Source organism: Anastrepha ludens, chromosome 3, assembly GCF_028408465.1.
Source record: "Anastrepha ludens isolate Willacy chromosome 3, idAnaLude1.1, whole genome shotgun sequence".
NCBI classification, from domain to species: Eukaryota; Metazoa; Arthropoda; class Insecta; order Diptera; family Tephritidae; genus Anastrepha; species Anastrepha ludens.
The window spans coordinates 61125855-61150118 of NC_071499.1; the positions used below are offsets into that span (position 1 = coordinate 61125855).

The 24264-nt window shown below is 34.5% G+C and overlaps 1 protein-coding gene across 1 annotated transcript in view; it reads right to left on the bottom strand.

Annotated features, from left to right (window-relative positions):
• LOC128858064 (protein folded gastrulation) overlaps positions 1 to 24264 on the bottom strand; it is a 139787-nt gene that overhangs the window by 71609 nt on the left and 43914 nt on the right. Inside the window, exon 2 of the mRNA XM_054093998.1 lies at positions 10246 to 10336. The gene's annotated coding sequence lies outside the window, so the exon portion shown is untranslated. The remainder of the gene's footprint in view (positions 1 to 10245; positions 10337 to 24264) is intronic.

Genomic DNA, 24264 nt, shown 5'->3' on the forward strand with positions numbered 1-24264 from the left:
TTGTATCCATTCGGACGACATGACCCAGCCTACGTAGCCGCTGGATCTTTATTTGCTACGCTATGTCTGTGTCGTCGTAAAGCTCATACAGCTCATCGTTCCATCGCCTGAGATACTCGTTGTCGCCAACGTGCAATGGTCTAAAAATCTTCCGCAGAATGTTTCTCTCAAACACTCCAGGCGCCGCTTCATCGGATGTTGTCATCGTCCAAGCTTCTGCGCCATACGTTAGAACGGGCATGATGAGAGTCTTGTAGAGTGTTAGTATTGTTCGTCGAGAGAGGACTTTACTGCTCAGTTGCCTACTTAGTCCAAAGTAGCACTTGTTGGCAAGAGAGATTCTACGTTGGATTTCAAGGCTGACATTGTTATCGGTGTTGATGCTGGTTCCTAAATAAACGAAATCTTTTACAACCTCGAAATCATAACTCTCAATAGTGACGTGGCACCGATACGCGAGTGCGCCGACTGTTTGTTTGAAGACAGGAGGTACTTCGTTTTGTCCTCGTTAACCACCAAATCCATTCGCTTTGCCTCTTTATCCAGTGTGGAAAAGGCGGAACTAACAGCGCCTGCGTTCTGCGGCTCGTACGATCTTTTCCAATATCAGGTTAAAGAAGTCAAACGACAGCGAATCACCCTGCCTGAAACCTCGTTTGGTATCAAACGGCTTGGAGAGGTCCTTGCCAGTTCTGACAGCGCTACGTGGCCGGATATAAATCCGTTCGTTCCGATGAGGCAGAACCGCCTGTCGTGACAACAGTTGGTAGTTATGGCTGTCTTTGTTCTCCTCCAAACTTAATTTAGATCCAATGTATCCACTGTGACACCGTTCTTGAGGCTTGTTTTGCGCAATTATAATCTGCTAAATATTAAACTTTTTTTTCTTTTTAAATAATCCTTAAAAATTCATGATTGTCTGCTGACCTCAGCCACTCGAGGCAAGCAAAGAAGTAAAGGCGAAAGAAGCGCTTGTTCTTCCCCACTAAAACGCATACATACATATAAAAACGTAAATCTTTTTTCATTAAACCAACGGAGCAGGCATATAATTTATCAATTATAATGTATGCCGAAATTATTAAAAATTCATTGTAAAAATAAAATCTGCACAAAAATTTACTTCCTCTACCAGAACCGGAATGTTGATAAGAATGAATTGTGGATAAGCTCCGAATATTTCCGCATAACTTTTATAAGAACTTTATCGCCGCTGTGATGCATAAAAGTACTTGTGGCATATTGAACAAGTAAAAAGTTTGTGGTGACCAAAGCGAACTGAATCTTCCATTGCATTACTTGAAAGCCCTTGGTTTTTCGCAAGGGACCATACAGTTCCTATAGAAGATAATGCAATACTTAGTTTCGTTTTACTTTTTTCGAAGATTTTACCAACACATGACTTTCCGACACCTCTACATCTAATAGATTAAAGTTAAAAAATATGTGTGAATAAATGTAATTCAATAACTTCTCACAAAATTTACCGATTTGAACAGGGTGTTCTGTATTTGGCATCCAGTTTCTGTTGAAAGGTTTTGTGATACACAAATTGCATAAACTTACAAAGCGGGCGTGATCGTGAGCAAAGAATAGTTAAAAAATCACTCAATTAATTTTCAAACTGCAACAAATCAGAACTCATTCAACCAAATGCAGAATCTTTTTTGAGTATAAAGGTTTGAAATCGTAGCTCTCATTTCGCATAAATAAATTTACCAATTATTTTCTATAACTACTAAAATTTTGAAAAAAAAACAATATTTGTCAAAAAATTGCTGATTTTGTGGAATGCACACAGGAACAAGGTGAAGCAAATATGAAGATGAAAAATGATGCATTCACAAGGCAGCCAGTTTTATCTACCAGAATGACTCATGTTTTTCGGATCGAGGGCTCCCACTCCAGTAAACTAGCGCTGTTTAGGTGCTGACTAACCCTTTATCCATATGACCTTGTTGTTGATATAGCAGCATAAACATGCATATACAGAGAATGCCACTGATGTGACAGTCCTTGGCCGAATATAGATCAAGGTCTTTCCGGTTACGTAGAACCGACTGTCCTTAAAAGGATTCATAGACTCTCTTAAACCCCTCTTCCGGGTCTTGGCTCCGAGGGACCACAAGATCTACTCAGATTTCTTCGGAGGTCGTAAAATGGATTTAATTCTGTCTGCACTTCCTAGCTGTCCCGACAAAAAAAAAAATCCTGGGCTCACCGTTAGATGCATTAGACGATGACGAACAGTGACTACACCGCACTGGCAGGGCCTAATGTACTGCTACAATAACAGCAACAACTTGAAAGGTGATGGTTTCCATATCTCCTACACTTTCGTATAGACAAAAGTATTTTTCTTTAACGACAGAACAGCGCGTACCGGGTCTTCGCTTTAACTTTAATGTATGCAGGTTGGCAGGTAGATTAGATGGCAAGAGTACCAAGTAGCACTAGAGGACCATTTTAATACCATGATGTGGACCACTACCAGCAAAAAATTACAAAACTTAAAGGAAGAAAAACCATCTACAGCTTGTTGATGCAGTGGAGGAGGAAAAAAGGATATAGACTGGGGAACTGTTTCAGGCTATCTCCAAAAAAGCACTCTAAGGAAATTCAAGCGCCTAGCCGCCAAGCCAGGATATGTGCGAATCAAAAGTTCAACAGTATCTTTCTCTGCAGGATCCCCAAAGCTTCTGCAATAGAAGTTGTACGGCAGTCCAAGCTTCTCCGCATGAATTCCGATCCCCCAGTGGCAGGTCAACAACGCTATGAGTTTGGAAATTGAATGGCGGGTGATCCACAGCACTTTTTCGTGCCCAAATTACTCTTAATTCGTAACTCTACGATTTCTTCCGATATACATCCCGTTGCCAAATTATGAACACACTTCGATTTTTTTAGAAAAATATCGTTCATACTAGAATCAAGACATCAGCCAATAAGTATACATCATAGACAATAAATGATAGAGTTTTAGCAGCAAATAAGTCTTATTTTTCTGATTTGAAGCTGCTTAAGTCTAAATTATTATCTCGCGACCAAAAGTTAAGAATATAAAAAACCTTGATCCGTCCCGTGCTTACCTATGGTTGCGAACTATGGACGCTAAAAACAATTGACATTAATTAGCTAAAGTATTTGAAAGAAAAATATTGCGAAAAATATATGAATTTCTACACTGCAAGACAGTACCTATCGAATTAGATATAATCATGAGCTGAAAGTATTAGCAAAAAACGAAACTGTGATGAGAATTATAAAATCTCCGAGGATAAGATGGCTCGGGCACGTGCTTCGAACGACCAAGGAGAGAACAACTCGAAAGGTAGTTGAATTGCGCCCTGTTAGTGGCAGAAGAAGAGGACGCTCTATGAAAAGATGGCTCGAAGATGTGGAAGTTGACTTTGAAAAGCTTAACGTTCGGCAGTGGAAGGAGGTAGACTTACTCGTAGGTAGAGACAGATGGCACAAAGTTGTGAATGAAGCAATTGTTCACTAAGGACTGTGATGCCAAGTAACAGAAGAAGTTTATAGTAGAGCAAAAACCATATACATCAAACTTCGTACACAATTTTTCAAAACTTTTAAATACCTTTCAAAAATTTCAGCGATATTGTCAACTTTTTAGTCAGAATTTTTAGAATTTTCCAGCGTATACAATTTTATAGTCCATTGAATTTTAGTGGAATACAAGTTTCAAATGACTGGAAAATAGCGATGAATTTTGATAATTTTATGTCGCCGAGGTGTCACGCGTTTTCTTTCAAAGAAATTACACGATCGATTTTTTTTATATGGCGGAAAAGCCTAGCACAGTTAGAAAAAAATTGTGAAAAATCTTTTATACCAAGTTGGAAATATCTATCTATTTATTTTATACACACAAATTAAACGTCTCTAAATATGACTAAGTCATAAAGTCCTTAAAATAATTTGCAAAAGCAAAAGCCTTGCACCGAAGTCTTGAAAGCCAATATAAAACAAGCATTTGCTCAAATTCAGTCGGATCTATGCAGCAGAGTTATTGAAAATTTAATATCTTGGATCAGTGCTGCCGTTCACGCCACCATTCCAATCCACTCTTTGTGGCTTAAAAAGGAATTTCAATTAAAAAATAAAAAAAAAACCTATTTAGTTTTTTAGTCTATTTCATTTTGCCCGTTTTGGAAAACCGTTTTTAACAAAAAATATTTCAACTTATTCACTAATTAGATTCTGAATTGTTTATGAAATTATTACTTCTTTTGTGTCTTTGCAGGTGAGTCGTAAAATGTCATTTATGGAAATCCTTGCCAAAACCCGGCAAATCATTTGAAACTGTGTAAGTAAGCTTACGTATGTATGCATTTGGATTTAATTAGCTTTTTTATAAAATCGCGAAAGCAATGCCTGTGAAAATTGCGCAAATATTCAAATTACATTCGATGCGCCAAATTTTAAGTCATATAAATCTTGTACATTTTTTTCATTTTTATTTTTAAGCAAAATATTATATGTATGCCGTACTTTTTAACTATGCATGTACATATGTATGTCTGTATGTCCATGGTAGATGCACAGGAATGTTTTTTTTTTCAAATGAAGTTGAAAATAACCACATTTTATACAAATTTCTGATCACTGCGCGAATTAAATTGTCAATGAAACTTTTCGCAGCTACGGGACAGTTGGACTCGCATACATAAGCAAATACATGTGTTTTTGCATTTACAGTACTATGCATTAAATTTAAAAATTACCGATAGTTTGAAAACAAACAAAAAAAAAACACCTGTTTTTGCCTAAAGTTTTTTGACAATGTCACAAATGCCAATGGTAAAAAATGTATTACCCGCTTGAACATAAAAAACTAATTGATGCACATACATATATACAAACTTGCATACGTATGTGTGAGCAAAAAAAATGTGAGACTATAATGCGATTCGGTATTCGAGTAGTCAGTTTAAAATAAATAAATTAAAGGAGTGCGTTATGGCAAAAAATAAAAATAAAAATAAAAATAAAAAAAATAAAATAAAAAATAAGAAGAAAACATAGCATCAGATAAATAAATGAATGGGAGAGTAAACGTTCGCTGAATTATTCACAGCAATAAATATTCGCGTGAAAGAGATAGAAAGTCTGTTGGAAAATATTAAATTTTTGTTGAAATGGCGGTTTTTAATGAGGTACATATGGCAAATATTGAGTGTGAATACTTATATGCATATATATATATATGTATATATATACTTAGTACATATATATATATATATATATATATATATATATATATATATATATTGGGAGGTTGAATTAGTTTTAAAGGTTTTTTTCGAAGATTTGGGGCTTTATTGTGAAAAAACGGTACAAAATATTTTATTTGAAGTATTGGCCATCGCTAGCTACAACTTTCGCCCATCTTTCGGGCAATTTCCGGATGCCGTTTCTCCAAAATTCTGGCCGCTACTTGGCTATCCATGACTCAACCCATATTTTGGTAGCCTAGTACGAGGAGAACCGCTGGTCCGCCAAATCGAGACTCATATGCCGGAACAAATGATAATCGGAGGGAGCTATGTCTGGACTATACGGCGGGTGGGGTAACACTTCCCAGCCAAGCGTTCCAAGGTATTTTTTGACAGGTTGAGCAACATGCGGCGAGCGTTGTCATGTTGCAAAATAACCTTGTCGTGCCTTTTTACCGTTTCCGGCCGTTTTTCTTTCAATGCCCGGCTTAAACGCATCAATTGCAGTCGGTAACGATCCCCCGTGATTGTTTCGCCCGGTTGGAGCAGCTCAAAATATACGACGCCGACCTGATCCCACCAAATGCAGAGCATGATTTTCTTGCCGTGAATATTCTGCTTGGCCGTCGACGTTGATGCGTGGCCAGGCAAACCCCATGATTTTTTGCGTTTTGGGTTATCGTAGTGGATCCATTTTTCGTCGCCAGTCACCACCCGATGCAAAAAACCCTTCCGATTTTGTCGCTCGATCAGCAATTCGCACGTAAAAAGTCGCCGTTCGACGTCGCGCAGCTTCAACTCGTACGGGACCCAATGTCCTTGCTTTTGGATCATTCCCATCGCTTTTAGACGCTTGCAAACGGTTGATTTATCAACGCCCAATGATTTAGCAAGCTCTTCTTGGGTTTGGCACGAGTCCTCGTTTACCAATTCCCCCAATTCCGCGTCCTCGAACTTTTTGGGCTGGCCAAGACGCTCCTTGTCTTCGGTGTGAAAATCACCACTTTTGAATCGTCGAAACCAGTACTCACATGTTGAAATCGACGGAGTATGGTCTGGGTAGGCCTCCTGCAGCAATTCACGGGCTTGGGCTGTATTTTTTTTCAAATTGAAGCAGAAAAGCAAAGCTCCCCGCAAATTGCGTTTCGACGGCACGAAAGTTGACATACTCGGAGCACGAAAACACTGCGTTGTTTATACTTCAGCGAAATGACAGATACTGATAAACAAAGCCTAGGGATGAGGCTTTGTCATGAATATATATTCAGTATTGCCAACGCGATAAAGTGATAAATAGCGCCATCTGTGTGTCACCTTTAAAACTAATTCAACCTCCCAATATATATATATATATGCATGTGCGCCAATACACAGTGCTAAATTATTGTACTATCTACATGGGGCACAGGGCTCACTGAAAAGTTTTGACAATTTATTTTCTTATTATTATATTAATATTATTACAGTTAAATAACCATAAAAATTCTAGTTTCAAATTGGCAAATTAAAAAAATCAATAAAATTTTAACAAAATCACAGACTTTTTGATAAGAAGTTTTCGAAAATTTTTGGGTACGCGGTTTTGTAGCTCAGTGAATTTTGCTGCAATAAAGTGCAAGTCTGAAGTGGCTCAAAAAACGTGTGGATTTTTAAATTTTTGAAGTGAAACTTCTTAGGCGTCGATGGACGAGCGAGAATGGAGAGTAAAATTTCAAGGCCATGCAACGTTTTGGGCATTTTCGTTCCGCGAGAGAGAAAAAAGATATAACATAGAGGAAAAGGAGAGAGAGAGAGCTATACCTTATATATATCTTAGATACACTTTAGGCTATTTTTCCTAAGTGGTTGGTAATTTCTACTGGGAAGTAACACTGCCCACTTTTTGGCGCTTGTTTGTTGGTGCAAACTTGTAGGAAATATATTTTTGGTGCCTACTCTTTGGCGCTTGTTTGTTGTGGCAAACTTGTAGGAAATATATTTTTGGTGCCTGTTTTTGGCGTTATATTTCCTTGGTGTTTACTGTTTGCGGCGTTATTTGGTCCCAATTTTTCTGGCGTTTTTTTTGGTGCCTACTTTTTGGCGCTTATTTCCGTTTCTTGGCTAGCGCTTGTGCGTACTATAAAGTGCTATCCATTCCGGCGTCGGGTTTATTGGTATTGCCTTGCGGCAATTTATGCCGTTGCTGCGGTCCTGGAATCGCTGCCTTTTGTGCGGGTGATAAACGCTCGGAGCAGTGCTCATTGTTGCCACGTTTGTGTCCGGCGTTTACCTACACCGGTCGACCCTTCTCCGTTTTTTGTAAATTTTGTCTATTTGTATTCTCTGCAAATGTTGTGAATTTACTTGGATATATATTCTTTCTCTCTCGCTCTGTCATTCTCTCTCGGATCTTTCCCTCTTTCTTTGCCTGCTGAAAGTTTCACTTCGGTTATGTCTACTAGGCTACACGCACTTTGTTTTTACTGAATGTATTTAGTTTTTATGCTATTTCAAAATGATTTTTTGACTTTTGCACGTTTGTGACGGCGATGGAGTAATGAGCTGTAGGTGCTTCGCGATGACACAGGCATAGCGCAGCGAATACGCTGGCTGGGTCACGTCATCCGAATGGATACAAACGCTCAGGCCCTAAAAGTATTCGATGCGGTACGAGCTGGTGGTAGCAGAGAAAGAGGAAGGCCTCATCTGCGTTGAAAGGATCAGGTGGAGATCGGCCGAAATCGCGTAAGCGGTTATGGCGGCAATTAAGAAGAAGAAGAAGATGTAGGAGAAGAAGGAGAAGAAGAAGAAAATGGAAAAAGTTACGCCAGTAAAAAACAAAAAATTAAAAATTAACAAAGCAACTTGCTCTTTACTATACCAAAATTCAATGGACAATGAAAATGCATACTGGAAATTTTTGGAAACATCTTTTTTTAAGTGCAAAATTTTGATAAAATTTGTTTTATATTTTTTAATTTGCACGCAATCTGAATAGCGGATTTTTATATTGAATGAAAAGAAAATAAAAAAAATATTTTTTTTAAATTTAAAGAAATAGACTATGAATAAGTTCGTGCGGTTTTACAACAGATGGCGTAACTTGATTATTATTCCATCGATCCACATTTCCAAACATTCATTGGAGAGCTACTGTCGTAAGGCACAAACGTCAGTATAAGTTTTTTATTTGAAGCGTAAACAACAATATTTTTACCACACTTGAAAATGTCGAATTTCGTGCCAAATAATGTGTTTTTGCGGGGAATTCTTCTTCATTATTTTAATATGAAGAAAAAAGCAGCCGAAAGTCATCGTATCTTGGTGGAAGTTTATGGTGAGCATGCTCTATCTGAGCGAACGTGCCAGAAGTGGTTTGCACGCTTTAAAAGTGGTGATTTTGGCTTGGAAGACGAAGAACGCGAGGGTGCGCCGCCAAAGTTCATGGATACCGAATTGGAGGAATTGCTCGATCAAGATCCGGCTCAAACGCAAGAAGAGGTTGCAAAAACTTTGGGAGTTGATCAATCAACCATTTCCAAACGTTTAAAAGCCATGGGAATGATCCGAAAGGTAGGCCATTGGGTGCCGTATGAATTGAAGCCAAGAGACGTTGAACGCCGTTTTATGGCATGCGAACAACTGCTTCAACGGCACAAAAGAAAGGGTTTTTTGCATCGAATTGTGACTGGCGATGAAAAGTGGGTCCATTACGACAATCCAAAACGTCGGGCAACGTATGGATACCCTGGCCATGCTTCAACATCGACGTCGGCGCAGAATATTCATGGCCTGAAGGTTATGCTGTGTATCTGGTGGGACCAGCTGGGTGTTGTGTATTATGAGCTACTGAAACCGAATGAAACGATTACGGGGGATGTCTACCGACGACAATTGATGCGTTTGAGCCGAGCACTGCGAGAAAAACGGCCGCAATACGCCGATAGACACGACAAAGTTATTTTGCAACATGACAATGCTCGGCCACATGTTGCACAAGTGGTCAAAACATACTTAGAAACGCTCAAATGGGATGTCCTACCCCACCCGCCGTATAGTCCAGACCTTGCGCCATCCGATTACTATCTCTTCCGATCGATGCAACATGGCCTGGCTGACCAGCACTTCCGTAATTACGATGAAGTCAAAAAATGGATCGATTCGTGGATTGCGGCAAAACCGACCGAATTTTTCACAAAGGGAATCCGTGAATTGCCAGAAAGATGGGAAAAAGTAGTAGTAAGCGATGGACAATATTTTGAATATTAAATTTGTAACCATTTTACGTCAATAAAGTTTCAAATTTCGAAAAAAAACCGCACGAACTTATTCATAGTAAAAAATTAAAAACAAGTTTATAAAAAATTAAAAAAAAACAGTACACAACTTTCACGCTGCTATTATTGAGAACATAGGTATATGTAAACGCTTATTAACACAGATTGGCATGGATAGATAATATATATTGTCTACGCACATATAGTACATACAAGGTGGCGCAAAATTACTCACTCTATTTACAGAACCATAATTTTTGCAAATGGCGTCATACCTCAATCATATTTGATACTTGCGAACTGCAGCATACAAATAGAGAAACAATGAAGCGCGTAATGATCAAAATCTAGATTTTCATTACTCAAAATTATTATTTTTACTTAGTAAAAAGTTATTCAAAATCAAGGACGCTATCCATCTGGTATCGCTAGGGACCAAAAGGTCTATGCGTGGCTTGTTGCCAACCAGGCTAACTTCACCTAAGCTAACCTATTCAAAATCAAAATTGAATGACTGATTTCACGCCACCTTGTATATGGGGCACAACAATGGCGCGCTTAACGGTCAAAATAAATATTTCCATCAATCACAATTATTTATTTTTTAATTTAGTGAAAAAATTTTTCAAAAACAAATGATCGCTTAATTTTGCGCCACCTTGTATATGCATGTATTTTACACGCAAAGCTATGTACTTGTGTGCATACATACTTATTTGTTTAACATGAAAAACTACTTGTGCAATACATACCTTTAGTACTGATAAGGCACCAATTAATGTTTATTAATTCTTTGTGGTTGCAAAAATTCACAGCTGCAAGCGTTGAACTAATTTGTGGATGCTGTAAAGAAAAACAAAAAAAAAATATTATTTTTATTATCAATATTTTAATTGCCAAACTAAATTATGCAATTTTGCAATATTTTCTTAACTAAACAATAAATATAAATTCAATAATAAATCAGTTACATTTACTTCTATAAATGATTTTAAAAATGAAAATGCGAATAATTCAAAATTCAATCTTATTTGATTTATCTATCCAAATGTAGGTATTTGTTAAATTTGCAATCTGATTTATTTGTTCAGCTAAAAAAACATTTGCATATTTGCGTCAACGTTGATTTTGTGAAATTAGCATAATTTTTAAACAAGCCACACTTTTCCAAAACCACGTTGTGTGTGTGTGTGTGTCTACAAACACATGCACATGCTATGACCAAATACCCCGCAAATAGCAAAAGTTCAATATATTTTTACGAAACAAATCCACTTTATTAATGTATGCAAAGATATACCTGTAGATTTATCGCTCATTTGCTGCAAGAGTGGCATAACACCAAAATAATTGTTTTTCATTTTCCTAGTAAATATGCAGAAATAACTGCAAGCTCCTCTGCAGAGCAGGGTCGGCTAACATTACATGAAAATATGTTTTTTTCTTTTGCTTGGGGAAGCAGAGTAAATTCAAAACTTTGAAGCCGTATTTTTCAACATTTAGGTTACTTCGATTTTGATACTCACGCTAAGAAACAGAAAAATTACTCTCAAGAAAAGCAAATATACACTTTTTTTATTTTATTGCTTACACTAAATAAAATAACTAAATCTTTATTTTTCTTCTTCTTCTTCCGTTTCTTTTTCTTTATTATAGCATTAAATCTTGTTCTTCAACAATTTTTGGTAAAAGACATACAATTTGTTTGGATTATATTGTTTGTAAAAAAAATATTAGTTATCGATTGAGTTGGATGACCAACACTGATCCCAGCGTTTGGGAGCGCTTCCGAGTGGCCTCGTAATTATTGGCTTTCCCGTCATTACTGATTTAGCCAACCTATTGGCGGACAAGCATAGCACGAGATTTTGATTCCCTTCTTTGTCTTCGACTCCACCTAACAATGTCTTGCGTTTGGCATATCGCTTTAATCTCTTCGTTTCGGCAGATATATTTTTATAAAAAGGTTTTTCATGTCAAAAATACACTCCAAGGCTTGCCAATGCCTGCCTACCTCATGGCGGCGATCGCTTAATAAACTCGATAAATCCATAAATGGTTCATAAACTGGCAGTCTGATGGAAAAATGTTACATAAAAATTGTCAAAAGTCAACGCGAAGTGAATAAAGAGCTGGAAATGTTTTAAAAAAATTTATTGAGCATTTGAAAACGTTGTACAAAGTTTGAAGCTTTGATTTATATGTCTTAGAATGAACCATATTAAAAAAAAAAAACTCAAACTAAAAAATAAAAAAATTAAATACCTCAAATACCTTCTGCTCAAATATGAACGAGACTTTATCAATAAAACGGTCCGCGGATGACATATGGTAAAAAAAAATTTTTTGTTGGATGGTAGGACTTTTATAAGCTTACATAACAAATTTCAGCGTGATATGTCACATAGTGTTGTTCCAACAAAATTTCGGCTTCAGACGCCTTATAAATGTTGCAGACAACCTATGGGGACTCTGCTCTATCGCGTGCACGTGTTTTCCAGTGGTACAAATCGTTCAAAGAGGGCCGTACATCAACCCGAAAAACCACACCAAAGTCGCTCAAAAATTAAGGTTATGCTGACTGTTTTTTTCGATTACGAAGGTGTGGTGCACTCGGAGTTCCTTCCGCAAGGCCGATCGGTTAACGCTGAATATTATTTAGACGTTTTAAAGCGTTTGCGCGAGAACATTCGTCTTAAAAGGAAGGAATTGTGGGACAACAAGTCATGGTTCTTGCATCACGATAATGCACCAGCTCACACATCACGTCTTGTTCGCGATTATTTGAACAAAAATAATGTTAATATCGTTCCGCAAGCACCGTATTCGCCTGATATGGCTCCACGTGACTTTTTCCTGTTTCCCAAGCTCAAGTTGCCGCTCCGTGGAAGATATTTTGAGACAATTGAAGTCATAAAAGAGAATTCGAAGAAGGAACTGAAATCCAAACCGAAATCGGCCTTCCAGAAATGCCATCATAATTGGAAAAAACGTTGGCATATGTGTATCGCCTCCAATGGTGATTACTTTGAAGGAGATAAAATAAAAATTGAACAATAATTAACCGTTTGTGTGTTATTAAATCAGTCTCGTTCATATTTGAGCAGAAGGTATATGTACAATATATAAATCGTCAAAACTGTGGAATACGTCGCGTTCCTTTTATTGTGAACACCGAATGTATATCTGTAAGTGTCATAGCCGTAAGTTTACTTAGACAGCTGGATTTGCAGATATTTCCATCGAAAGTTGAAAACATCTAAACAACAAAAAAAAAACTCCCGTTATTAGCGTGCGTGTGATCCTACATTTAATTTCCCGTTTCAATCCACCTGTCAGTTACTTTTTTCCCAAAGTTGTTTGCTCTTATTTCCAAGATTATTGCCAAATTGATGCGGGTTCATCCAAAAATCGATGATGTGAGTATCTACGTACAAATGCTTTGTCTGCCGCCCACAAAAAATAATCGGAGATCCACTCTAATTTGTTGAAATTGACAGTTTAATTCAACGCATCAATGCATCTTTAGTGATTTTGTTTTTTAATTTTTTTACTTTTTTGAAGTTTTCTTCCTTTTGCTATTTCAACTTTATAAATTTCATTTTGTTTTGTTTGCTCGGCTGCCGGCCCAAACAATGGTCAAGAGCCTGTAAAGTGTAAAGATAAAAATCAAGCGGTGATGCGGTCATAAAATGTGTGTCTACCCCCTGTCAGTTGCAAAACAATGGCAATTGACAATTTCGGTGACATCCAATTCGAAATAAATTTGTGTCAATTTCGTTTGTGGCATGTAAAATCATAGTGCGATTACTTTTATACGGGGCAAGATGTTTATGTGTACATGCATGTGTGGGTCGGAAAGGGTCGGATTTATTTACATATGCATGTATGTATGTGTGTAGCTGGGTGGCTAATAAAATGTTGTAACGAATTTGGTATGTTTTTCTTTGTTCTTTTAAATTTGTCTTTATTTTCCCTAAAGTTTTGCTATCATAAATTAGTTCGCATATGTAGATAGATTAGGGAGCTCCACAATAAATCGAACTAGTAAACAAGTTTTGAGAGGCCATGCACAGTTGTTCTATATTGAAGAAGAAGAGACATATGTACAAGGTGAAGTGCAAAATAAGCAAGACTGGCGACATAAAAATGTTTTTGTCAGTTTTATAACTGCCTTCCAGTGAAAGCTTAATGGCATTCGGTTCAGTGGAAGTGAAGGTGTTATTGCGTCTAAAGTGTCAGTCTATTTGTGTCATCGGTACAAAAATGAGTTTCGAACAAAGAGCTAATATCAAATTTTGTTTTCATATCGGTAAAACGTTTACCAAAATATTTGAATTGATGAAAAAAGTGTATGGCGATGATTGCCTCTCTCGTGCAAGAGTTAATGAGTGGTTTACACGTTTCCGAGATGATTGTGAGGACATAAATGACAATGAACATATGGGAAGCCCAAAATCAGTAATCACCGAAAACTCCATCGAAATTGTACGTAAATTTATCAGAAATGATTGGAGTAGAATATCTCCAAAACATCGAGATATCGCATTTTAACTAAGAACCTAAAATAACTCAGAATTATCGCCTTTTCTCGCCTCTTTAATTAGTGATTGACCTTGTGCCCTGTGGATGCTCTTTGAAAACGCAGGCAAATGGGGAGCTGCAGTCGTTTGAAAGCAAACGGTACATCTGTAGGATAGTGCGCAGGTCGAAACTAAATATATATATATATTATATGTTACTAGACGAATTCAGCTTAATAATCGCCCAAATATAGTCCTTTCTAAGTCCCAAAACTATTTTTTATTTCAACATTTGAGATGATAAAATGTTTAAGCTTAAAAGGTAGGCATGAAACTGTTTAAAGATTCTGTCAAAGGAGTAAAATTTATAAATTCTTGTATGCTATTTTTGGTTTTTGTTTTTCGGAAAAAATTTTAAGCAAAACTTGAAGAACTCAGGAATAAACTAATATGGAATTTACCCATTATTCTTCTTTTGGCCGAATTCGATAAAACGATTGGGGCGTTTCTTTCTCCTGCTAACTGAGGCCAGTTGGCCACACTAAGTGAAACCAAGTCCTTCGCCATCTGATTTTTCCAACGCAGGGAGGCCTTTCTCTTCCTCTGCTACCATCAGCTGGTACCGCATCGAATACTTTCAGGGCCATCGCATATATCATTATTTTTAGAGTCACTTTCAAATTGATCCAGCTCACATAAATCTTAATGTGTCCCCCGAATATTTTTGGGAAAAACACTTTCAAATAAAGTAAATTTTGTAATTGCGTCGGAAAAATAGTAACATTTTTATTTTATATGAGAGCGATGCACCCTAATGTATAAGAACATATTTCTTGAATATGTCAATATTGCATAAATCATTTCACAAAAACAAAAAAAAAGGAAAATGTAAAAGTCAAATACGTATATTTATTACAAAATAGTCCTTAATTCTTCTCTATGGCTAGTTTCATTAATCTTATTTCATTCTCGCGCCATTTTATTAAAATAATATTTTGCTTACTAGATGCACCTACGCAAATCACTGATTGCTCGGTTATCAGCACCAAACTAAAAATATATTCAAAACTACCATACATACGTACTCGTACATGCATCAGTGGCCCTACATGAAAATCAGTTCAAGTTAAATTACAAAGTCAGCAAAAATATTTTCTTATTAGAGATTTTGTACCAGAACCCTATCACAACAGCATTCTAAGTATACTGTCTTTTCGCATAACAAAATTGCATTGATATTGATTTAGCGATTCGGTTTAGTTTTCTAAGGGCTAAAGAACTTAAAGTTACTTGTTCCGCATTAAGCAAGGATCCTTTGGAGAGCTGCAACTGCAACGCATATCTCGGTAAATATCTCTACAGTCAAAGCTGCTAGCTCTGAACTACATAGAATAGTAGCTTATTCTTCTATAATCTGTCAGTCTATACTCGTACATCAGCATAATATCAGTTAACGAACTAGTAAGCCCAGCATATCGGTGTTAAACCAGTTATTGAACTAGTTTACAATGGACAAAACCAAAGTCAGACAATTGATTTAAATTTTAATGCAAAAGTAGTAACTTATCACATATTTCACTTGAATGCTAAGGTATATACGAATATATCAAATGAAAGAACTTTCAAAAAATTTTGATAAAAAATATTGTTCGTTGGCGTTGCCACTAGAAATTGGTACTATTTTTGTGTTTTCGTTTGATATTAAAAAAATTGTTTAAAAAATGGATACATATTTTAGAAAATGTATAAATATCAATTTAAAGATTTAATCTAACAGTATTTTTAAATGACGTTGCCATCTAATTTTACGGAAAATTGATAAAATAATTTAATTAGTGTTTAAGATACTTGCAGTAAATCGAATTTTATGGGGAAAAATAACAAAACCTTAATTAAAATTTTTAAGGTGTTGCCACCTTACACTTAAGTCAAAAATAGTAAATAGAGGTACAGATTAAATAAAGATGTGGATGTGGGTATCATGCAAATTATTATTAAAAATGTTTTAAATCAAACAAATTTTTTGCATGGCGTTGCCGCTTTTTTTAATGGTGTTGCCATCCAATCTTAAAGAAAAATTTGAATTGATAACATAATTTTGTAAGAGTTTAGAATATTTATAGCAAACGATATTTGTGGGAAAAGTAAACAAAAGTTTCATGAAAACTATTAAGGTGTTGCCATCTAACTCTTAAGGTGAATGCAGTAAAAAACAATGCGGATTAATTCAGTATCAGGAGAAGAGTATCACGTAAATTATAATGGAAAACGTTTTAATTAAACTAATTTTTTGAACAGCTTTGCCAGCTTTTCTTTGAAATGGTGTTGCCGTCTAATCTTAAAGAAAAATTTAAATTGATAACACATATTAATAAGAGTTTATAATATTTATAGCAGACGAAATTTTGTTCGAAAAACGAAACAAAAGTTTCATAAAAACCATTAAGATGTTGCCATCTAACCCTTAAGGCCAATTCAGTATTAGAAGCACAGTATTACACAGATAATAATGGAAAACCTTGTAAATAAAACTTATTTTTTGAGTAGGGTTGCCACATTTTTTATATGGTGTTGCCATCTAATCTTAAAGAAAAATTTAAATTGATAGGATAATTTTATCAAGCCAAATTTTGTTGGAAAAAATAAACAAATTTTCAATGAATATTATTAAGACGTTGCCACCTAACTTTTAAGGCAAAAGTAGTAAAAAGTAATGAAGATTAATTCAGTATTAGATCGTGGGTACCATGGAAATTATTATTAAGAACTATTTTTTTAATGGCGTTGCCACTTTTTTTTAATTCAGAAAGTATTGGAATTAACTTCTAATATAAATATATACACAGACCTTTTGCAACTTTGCATTAGATGAAAACCACTGTCGATTTCAATGCCCTTAACTATTATAAATAAATTTCTAAGTATTTCATTTACACGAAAGCGAAGCCGCGGGGACCCGGCTGGTAGAATAAATCTGATCAACTTAGAAGTGGTATAACTCTAGTCACTTTAGAGCTCTTATGACTTCTGTCATCAAAGTCCCAATTTACACACATATATATGTAGATATCTGAAAGGGATACACTTGAAATTGTCTTTTTATGTTTCATTCGCGGTCTCGCGAGCAAAATTGTTTTCGGCAACATTCGTTGCTTTTGACGTTTACTTCTTTAAGATTGACAATACGATTGAGAAACACAAAACGAGTCGCCAGTACGGGAAACAAAAACCGCTCTCTCGAGGATCGTCCGTCCTTGTCTCACGAATGAAAAATGTATCTCTGTGTAAATCGGGACAAACACCTGAAATATAATGTTAGTTGATTTGGCTGTGCATTATAGGGGCCTCCATATGTATGTACGCCCTTCGATTCCCCTTACTTCATACATGCCCACTGAAAATCTTGCCCTCTGTATGCCCACAAGCAGAATAATACATTAGCTTTTTGTGCGCAATTTTTGCTCTACGCTCCAGCTTTTCCCCTGCATTCGATTGCCTTCCCAGAAATGTATATACATATGTACATATGTTTGTGTGTATTCAAATATGCCTCATAAATCGCAGCCTTTTCGAATGCACTACTTTACAAATTTTTTAATTACAATGCCCTCCAGTCTCATTTTGCCATTTGTCAGCTCATCCAAAGCCTGCACCACGATCACAAAGCTGAGCTACAACTTTGGTACATTCGTACTGAAGGTCTAATTTTAAATACATACATATGGACAGAGTAATACCTTATCAGCTGGCAGATTCATTGCTTTAGCTGCTGTTTCAGCTGCCTCTAGGGCTTCTACAGCCTTAGGGGCTTCTGCAGTTGCTGATGGCGAAGTAGGGGATGAGTCGAATGCTGTTGTCGCTTATCAGTTAAAAAGCAGTCGGCGCGAGAAAACAGACAACGGACAACAGTACAGGGCCAAAGGCGGCAAAACCTACATATGCACGTACATATCCCCATATGTGTGTGTGTGTGTGTGTAATGTGTTATTATTACAGAGAGCAATGTTCAACAAAGCAACAAAATTGGTACAAAAACAAATGAATTTACATATTTTAAACTCAACTGCCGCGACACGATTGCCACGCTGATAATGCAATTCTAATTAGGAGCATCAACGTATATTGCACACATCTTCATTGTAATTGGCTTTGTAGTGCGCTAATGCAAATGCAAATATGAATGTGCAAATATAGACTATAACAGCCCTGTTGGAAAAACTTGAAGCTGTGAAATGTGTGCAATAACATAAATATATTTTTAACTATACATAAAACGAGAATAAGTGGGGATTGACTTAAAAGGTTTAAGGTGCATTGCTTCTGATAACCCATACAGAATTTGAAAAAAAAAAAATGTTTGCTTACTGCAATAAACCACTTGTTGTGTATGCTGGTTTAACAAAAATATTTACTATACTAATATTTTTATTACTACATTTTATATTTTTATGCATGCAGCTAATTCTTGTCCTCCTTAACAACTTGACCGGATTGTGTGCTTTCGAAATGGCTAAATGTGCAAAATTCAATTTTTCATTTGCATGTAAAAAAAAGGTGGGACGTAATTAAGACTCATGATGGAAAGAATAATGAGATGGCGTCTATCGTGGTCCCGTTACTTTGCTCTCAGCGAATTTGACAATGAGTTACGTCGCTTTAGCCCCAGTATGGCTAGGTTACCATTATCGTAACTTGATTTGGCATTTTTGTTTTTTTGTTATTTACATAGTCTCCGAGTTTTAGTTCTTTCTTCAAGACATTTTTCTTGCCACTTTTAATTAAAAGTGATGTTTATAATTTTGTAAAATATACATTTTTTAAAAATTGGTTGAATAATTCGCTCAGTTTTATTTAGCTTTACTTTTTTTAACATCTGGTCGCATTGCCCCCGATTGCAGTTGTTTTTGGTGTTATTCTGCTTTCAGCAGTCAAATCTCTCTCTCTCGCTACTGCAGTGTTGCCTAGCTTTGGATATAAAAACGCACTAAAATGCCCATTTAAATTAAATAAAACAGCAAATTTTTATTGAATTACTTAACCCCTTCAGACCTGAATTATTGTTAATGGATAATAAAATTATTTTTTTACCAATTTTACCAGTAAAATAAAAATATTATAAGCCTTTAAACATTATGTGCCTAATTCTGCACAAGAGGTCCGAAGGGGTTAAAGAACTTTGTATGAGTAACAAATTGTCTTCAAAATGTGCATTTTTTTTTAAATAAATGTGTTATAGTTATTTGCAATTTAATTTATAAGTCTTTTTGTTAAAAGAAACTCTTTTGTTAAGGGAACGACTTTTTTGCTGTATTTGAGGTTATCTAGTATAAGGTACACTTTTTGTAAAAATGTCATTATGGTTTCTTTGGTATTTTATGGTATTTGTTCGCTTATTTTTACTATGAATGCACCTCTTAATGCCCTATGTCACACTAAGGATTGATGACCGAAAGAAACGATTACACCTCTATGGTTTTAATTCGCATTCAGTAAATTCAAACGCTTTTTAGAATGTGTAAAAAGGTGTTCAGCGGCGGCCGCCGTAGCCGAATGGGTTGGTGCGTGATTACCATTCGGATTTCACAGAGAAGCTGTTGGTTCGAATCTCGGTGAAAGCAAAATTAATAAAAACATTTTTCTAATAGCGGTCGCCCCTCGGCAGGCAATGGCAAACCTCCGAGTGTATTTCTGCCATGAAAAAGCTCCTCATAAAAATATCTGCCGTTCGGAGTCGGCTTGAAACTGTAGGTCCCTCCATTTGTGGAACAACATCAAGACACACACCACAAATAGGAGGAGGAGCTCGGCCAAACACCTAACAGAAGTGTACGCGCCAATTATTATTTTTTTTTTTTTAAAGGTGTTCAATGTTAAAAGGAGCAACAAATTAAATTTACACTGTCGAAATGTCAAACTTTATAAGAATCAACAAATTTGCATTAGCACTAAAATCTTCTCAGAGTGACCTTTTTTAACCTTCTTTTGTTTAATAATACAGTTTTTTTAACTTACAGCTTCGGTAGCTTTAAATCATAATAGAAAAATGAAACAAACACCAAACTTAAACATTTTCTTATTTTGGGTATAAGAAAACACTAAATTTATTGTGAAGATCAAATGGTTGGCAACACTGCACAACTCGGCAAACGTGCCGTCACGCACTCTCTGATGAGCACAATCTTCTTTCTATCATTCTTGATTAAGACTCAATCAACACATCAGTTTTGTTTCTATGGATTTCTCTACAGGGTATCTGTTGCTCCAACTGATTAGTGCGCATACAAGGCATGAATATATGTACGTATGTATATATGAATGTACGAGTATGTGTAATATATAAGTATGCTGATTTATAGAATTACTTGTCTATCAGCATTTGCTTGTATTCCCCAAAAACCTTTTCCAGTTGTTTCTTTTGCACTTCTCTGCATTGCTGTCGAGTAATCAATGTTATAATGAGCGGCGTCCATTGCCACTTTTACTAGTTTCCCGCATATGATGAACATATACATACAGCGATAGCGGCATGAATATATTAAGTAATAGCCAAAGGCGGTTGTAGTGATGGTGGCGATAATTTAACATTTCTACCTTTTGCTTTTAACTTTCTCTGCACGCGCTCAACAACGCTTTAGAAATGTCAATAGCATAGTTTTTTTTTTTTTGAAAACTTATACAGGCACTTGGCCAAACGAACTTCCGATTTGCTGTTTTTTGTTTTTTGTTTTTTTTTTTTTCATTTCGAAAAATTCTTGTCTCTACTCGCGGCTTGTCAGACAACAGGAAGTCATCAAAACCTTTACCAATTTGTTTTTTCCTTAACTTATTTGGTAAACAAGCATGTCCTATCAGACATACTTATCTTCTTAATGCATTTTTATATAAACACACACAATCGCCCATCTACTTGTACACAAATGAATATGGAAATAGAAGCATGCACTTGTAAACAGCTGCGTTTTAGCACTTGATAATACTTGTGTGGGTGATTAGTAGCATTAAAACGCTTATTTGCTTATTAAGTATACATATATCTATGTTCATTTGTATATATACATACATACATATGTCTTAAGTGACTTGATGTCAGGGCTGAATAAGCAGAAAGAATTGTTGACAATGAAATAATTTAGTTGCATCTGGTTTTATAAAGCATCTGAAGCATCCAAAAGTCTGCTAAGATCATCTAGATCAGATAAAACACCTGCATATACGAGCACCTTATATGTGTGTATTTGTATACAAAATTAACGGTATATCAGTGGTTTTATTCAAGAAGATGTTATTTACAATTTTTCTTAGAAAGGTAGCTCATTTGTGGGCAATGGAAACTTTTGACGCTTATGAGATGAATAAAATTTATGCACGTCACAGCGCTAGTGGAAAATGTGGCGGCAAGCAGCAAATATAGGCAACAAATATGAGTGAAGACTATAAGAATGTGCAATTGACCAACGTACAGTTGAAATTAAAAAAAAACCTAAAAAGCAAAATATATAAAAATTTTACTAATAAATATATATATATATTAACAAAATAAAATTTTTTTTAATTAGATTTATTTTTTAAATTGTTTACAAAACAATTATTTTCCTTTTTTAATTTTTTTTAACGGTGCCTTGCATTCTGGAAGAGGTAAAAAATTTGAAGTGTTTAAATTTGAAAAAAAAAACATAAATAAAAAATAAAATAATATAAATAAAAGTTTTATTCAAAAATTAAATTTTTTGTTAAATTGCTTATTAAAAAAATAACAAAAAGATAACAAATTTTGTTTAATAATTTTTTTTTAATTCAATTTGATTTTTAAATTTTTTACTAAACAATTCTTTTCCTTTTTTAATATTTTTTTAATATTTTTTAATTTTAATTTTTTTTTAACTATGCTTTGCATTCTGGAAAAGGTAAAAAAATTTAAAGTGTTGAAATTTGAAAAATAAAATAAAATAAATAAATGAAAAATAAAATAAATAAAAACTTTATTCAAAAATTAAATATAAAATATTAAATTTGTTGCTTAATTGCTTATTAAAAAAAGAACAAAAAAAATAACACATTTTTTTAATAATTTTTTTTAAATTTTATACAAGACAAATCTTTTCCTTTTTTCAATTTTTTTTTAATATGTAGTTGTATCTTTAAAATTTTTTTTAACTGTGCTGTGCCTTCTGGAAGAGGTAAAGAAATGTAAAGTGTTGAAATTTGAAAAAAAACATAAAAAATAAAATTAAAAAAATTGTATTAAAAATTAAATATAAAAAAATAAAATCTTTTGTTAAATTGATTATTAAAAAAAGAGCAAAAAGTAACAATTTTTTAATAACTTTTTTTTAATTAAAATTATTTTTTAAATTTTTTACAAAACAATCTTTTCCTCTTCTCTCTTTTCTGCACTGAAAGAGGTAAAAAATTAGAAAAAAATGAAAAAAGTTCAAATTATAAAAAATTGTATTTAATAATTTAAATTATATGCAATTAAATTTTTTTGCCTTATTTTTTTTAATTTCGATATTTTACATTTTTTACTTCATTTCGGATTTTTTTTTATTTATGTCTATAATTATTTTTTTTTAACTTTTTTTAAATTTTAAAATTAAGAAAAAAGTTCTTTTTAATTTTTGCCAAACAAGTTTTCCCCTGTTTTCCAAACTTGTAAATTCTTTTAATTTTTTATCGAAGAATACGCAAAATATTTAATTAATTTCTCTAAATGCATGTGGATCTATTGCACAGCGCAGTGGTGGTAGCGCCCGTGCCTTCAGCATCAAAAATTCAGTCACGAAATTTTATGTCTGCATAAAAAGTTAATTATTTTTTTAAAGAAAAATGCCCAAGCTTTCATTTGAGCAAAATTAAAAAAAAGTCCAAAATGTAGATGTTTCAAAAAAAATTTAAAAACTAGAAATTTCGGCCGGAAAGTGCGTTAAATATCCAATTTCAATCAAGAAATGTTAACTTTTCATAAAAAAATAAATACTATTATTACTTTAAACTATAAGCTCCACTTGCATTTCAGCACAATAGAAAACAAAAAAAAAATTGGCGGGTTAAAAAAAAAAAATTAAAAACAAAAATAAAAATTTTTGATGATAATAAAAATTTTATGTTTTTTATTTTTAAAACAAATTTTATAAAAACAAAATTCCCGTTTTTTTTTTAATTTTTACCATAAAATGTTTAAGTATTTTTTTTTAATTTTTACCGAAAAGACTTATATAAAAAAAATTACTTCGTTACTTAGACCGACAATTTTTTGATTTACAAATAAGAGAAAAAAGACCAACACAAAAGAAAATAATAATAATAATTGAACCCGTACATATCCACAACCCCTATATATTATTTTATATTTCCTCTCTCCTGTTATTAATATTTATGTGTTTGCTACTGAGTAGTAAAACAGCTTCACAAAATTCCAACAAAATCGAAGGGATTAAGTTTTACAATACACTCAAGAAGATTTGCCCCCATAAATGGAAAATACTTCCGAACAAATTCCTTTAGTTATTGCATAGTAAGCAAGTATCGATTGGCACGACGGCACGACAGAAATGAAAAATGTAAAAAATATTTCTAATCATATAATTTTTCAATATTTCTAAGCCCTCATAGTTTTCCTAATAACGCTGAAAAGTTGCATTTCCGATATTAAAAATTTCATTCATCCATTCATTTATTTTCGTCCACTTTGGCTTTGGTATGGCGCATAAGCCTTCACTTTTATCTTTTAAAAGACGCTTTAGTGGCTCAAACGTTTTTGGCCGACTGTAAAAATTCACACAATCCGTATTTTCTTTTTCGCAGACACAATGACGCCTACTAAATTTAACACCAAGTGAGGCCAAGTATTTTTATTTTTATTTATCTACTTGTTCTTTTCTCAACGCAGAGGGTGGCTTTGCTCATTTTCTGCTACCACCAGCAGGGTGCACTTACACGAATACAATTTCCAGTCTCTGTGAGTATCTTTCATCACTAACGCGCAAACATTCAACCAAGATTCATATAACTTTTATCTCAAACACCGTAAGCGCCGTCTCTTCATTTGATCTCATTGGCCAGGCTTGTACCTCATACTGTGGGAGGCGAATGATAAGGTTTCAGAACCAGGATGTGATTTACACTTTCGGGTCAGAAAACCGTGTTCAGCGTACAAAAAAATATCGGGCTGGTCCCTTATAAAAAAATATATATGTATATTTTACAGACCTGTGTTATTTTTGGAAAACTGTTCTAGAAGTCAGTTTA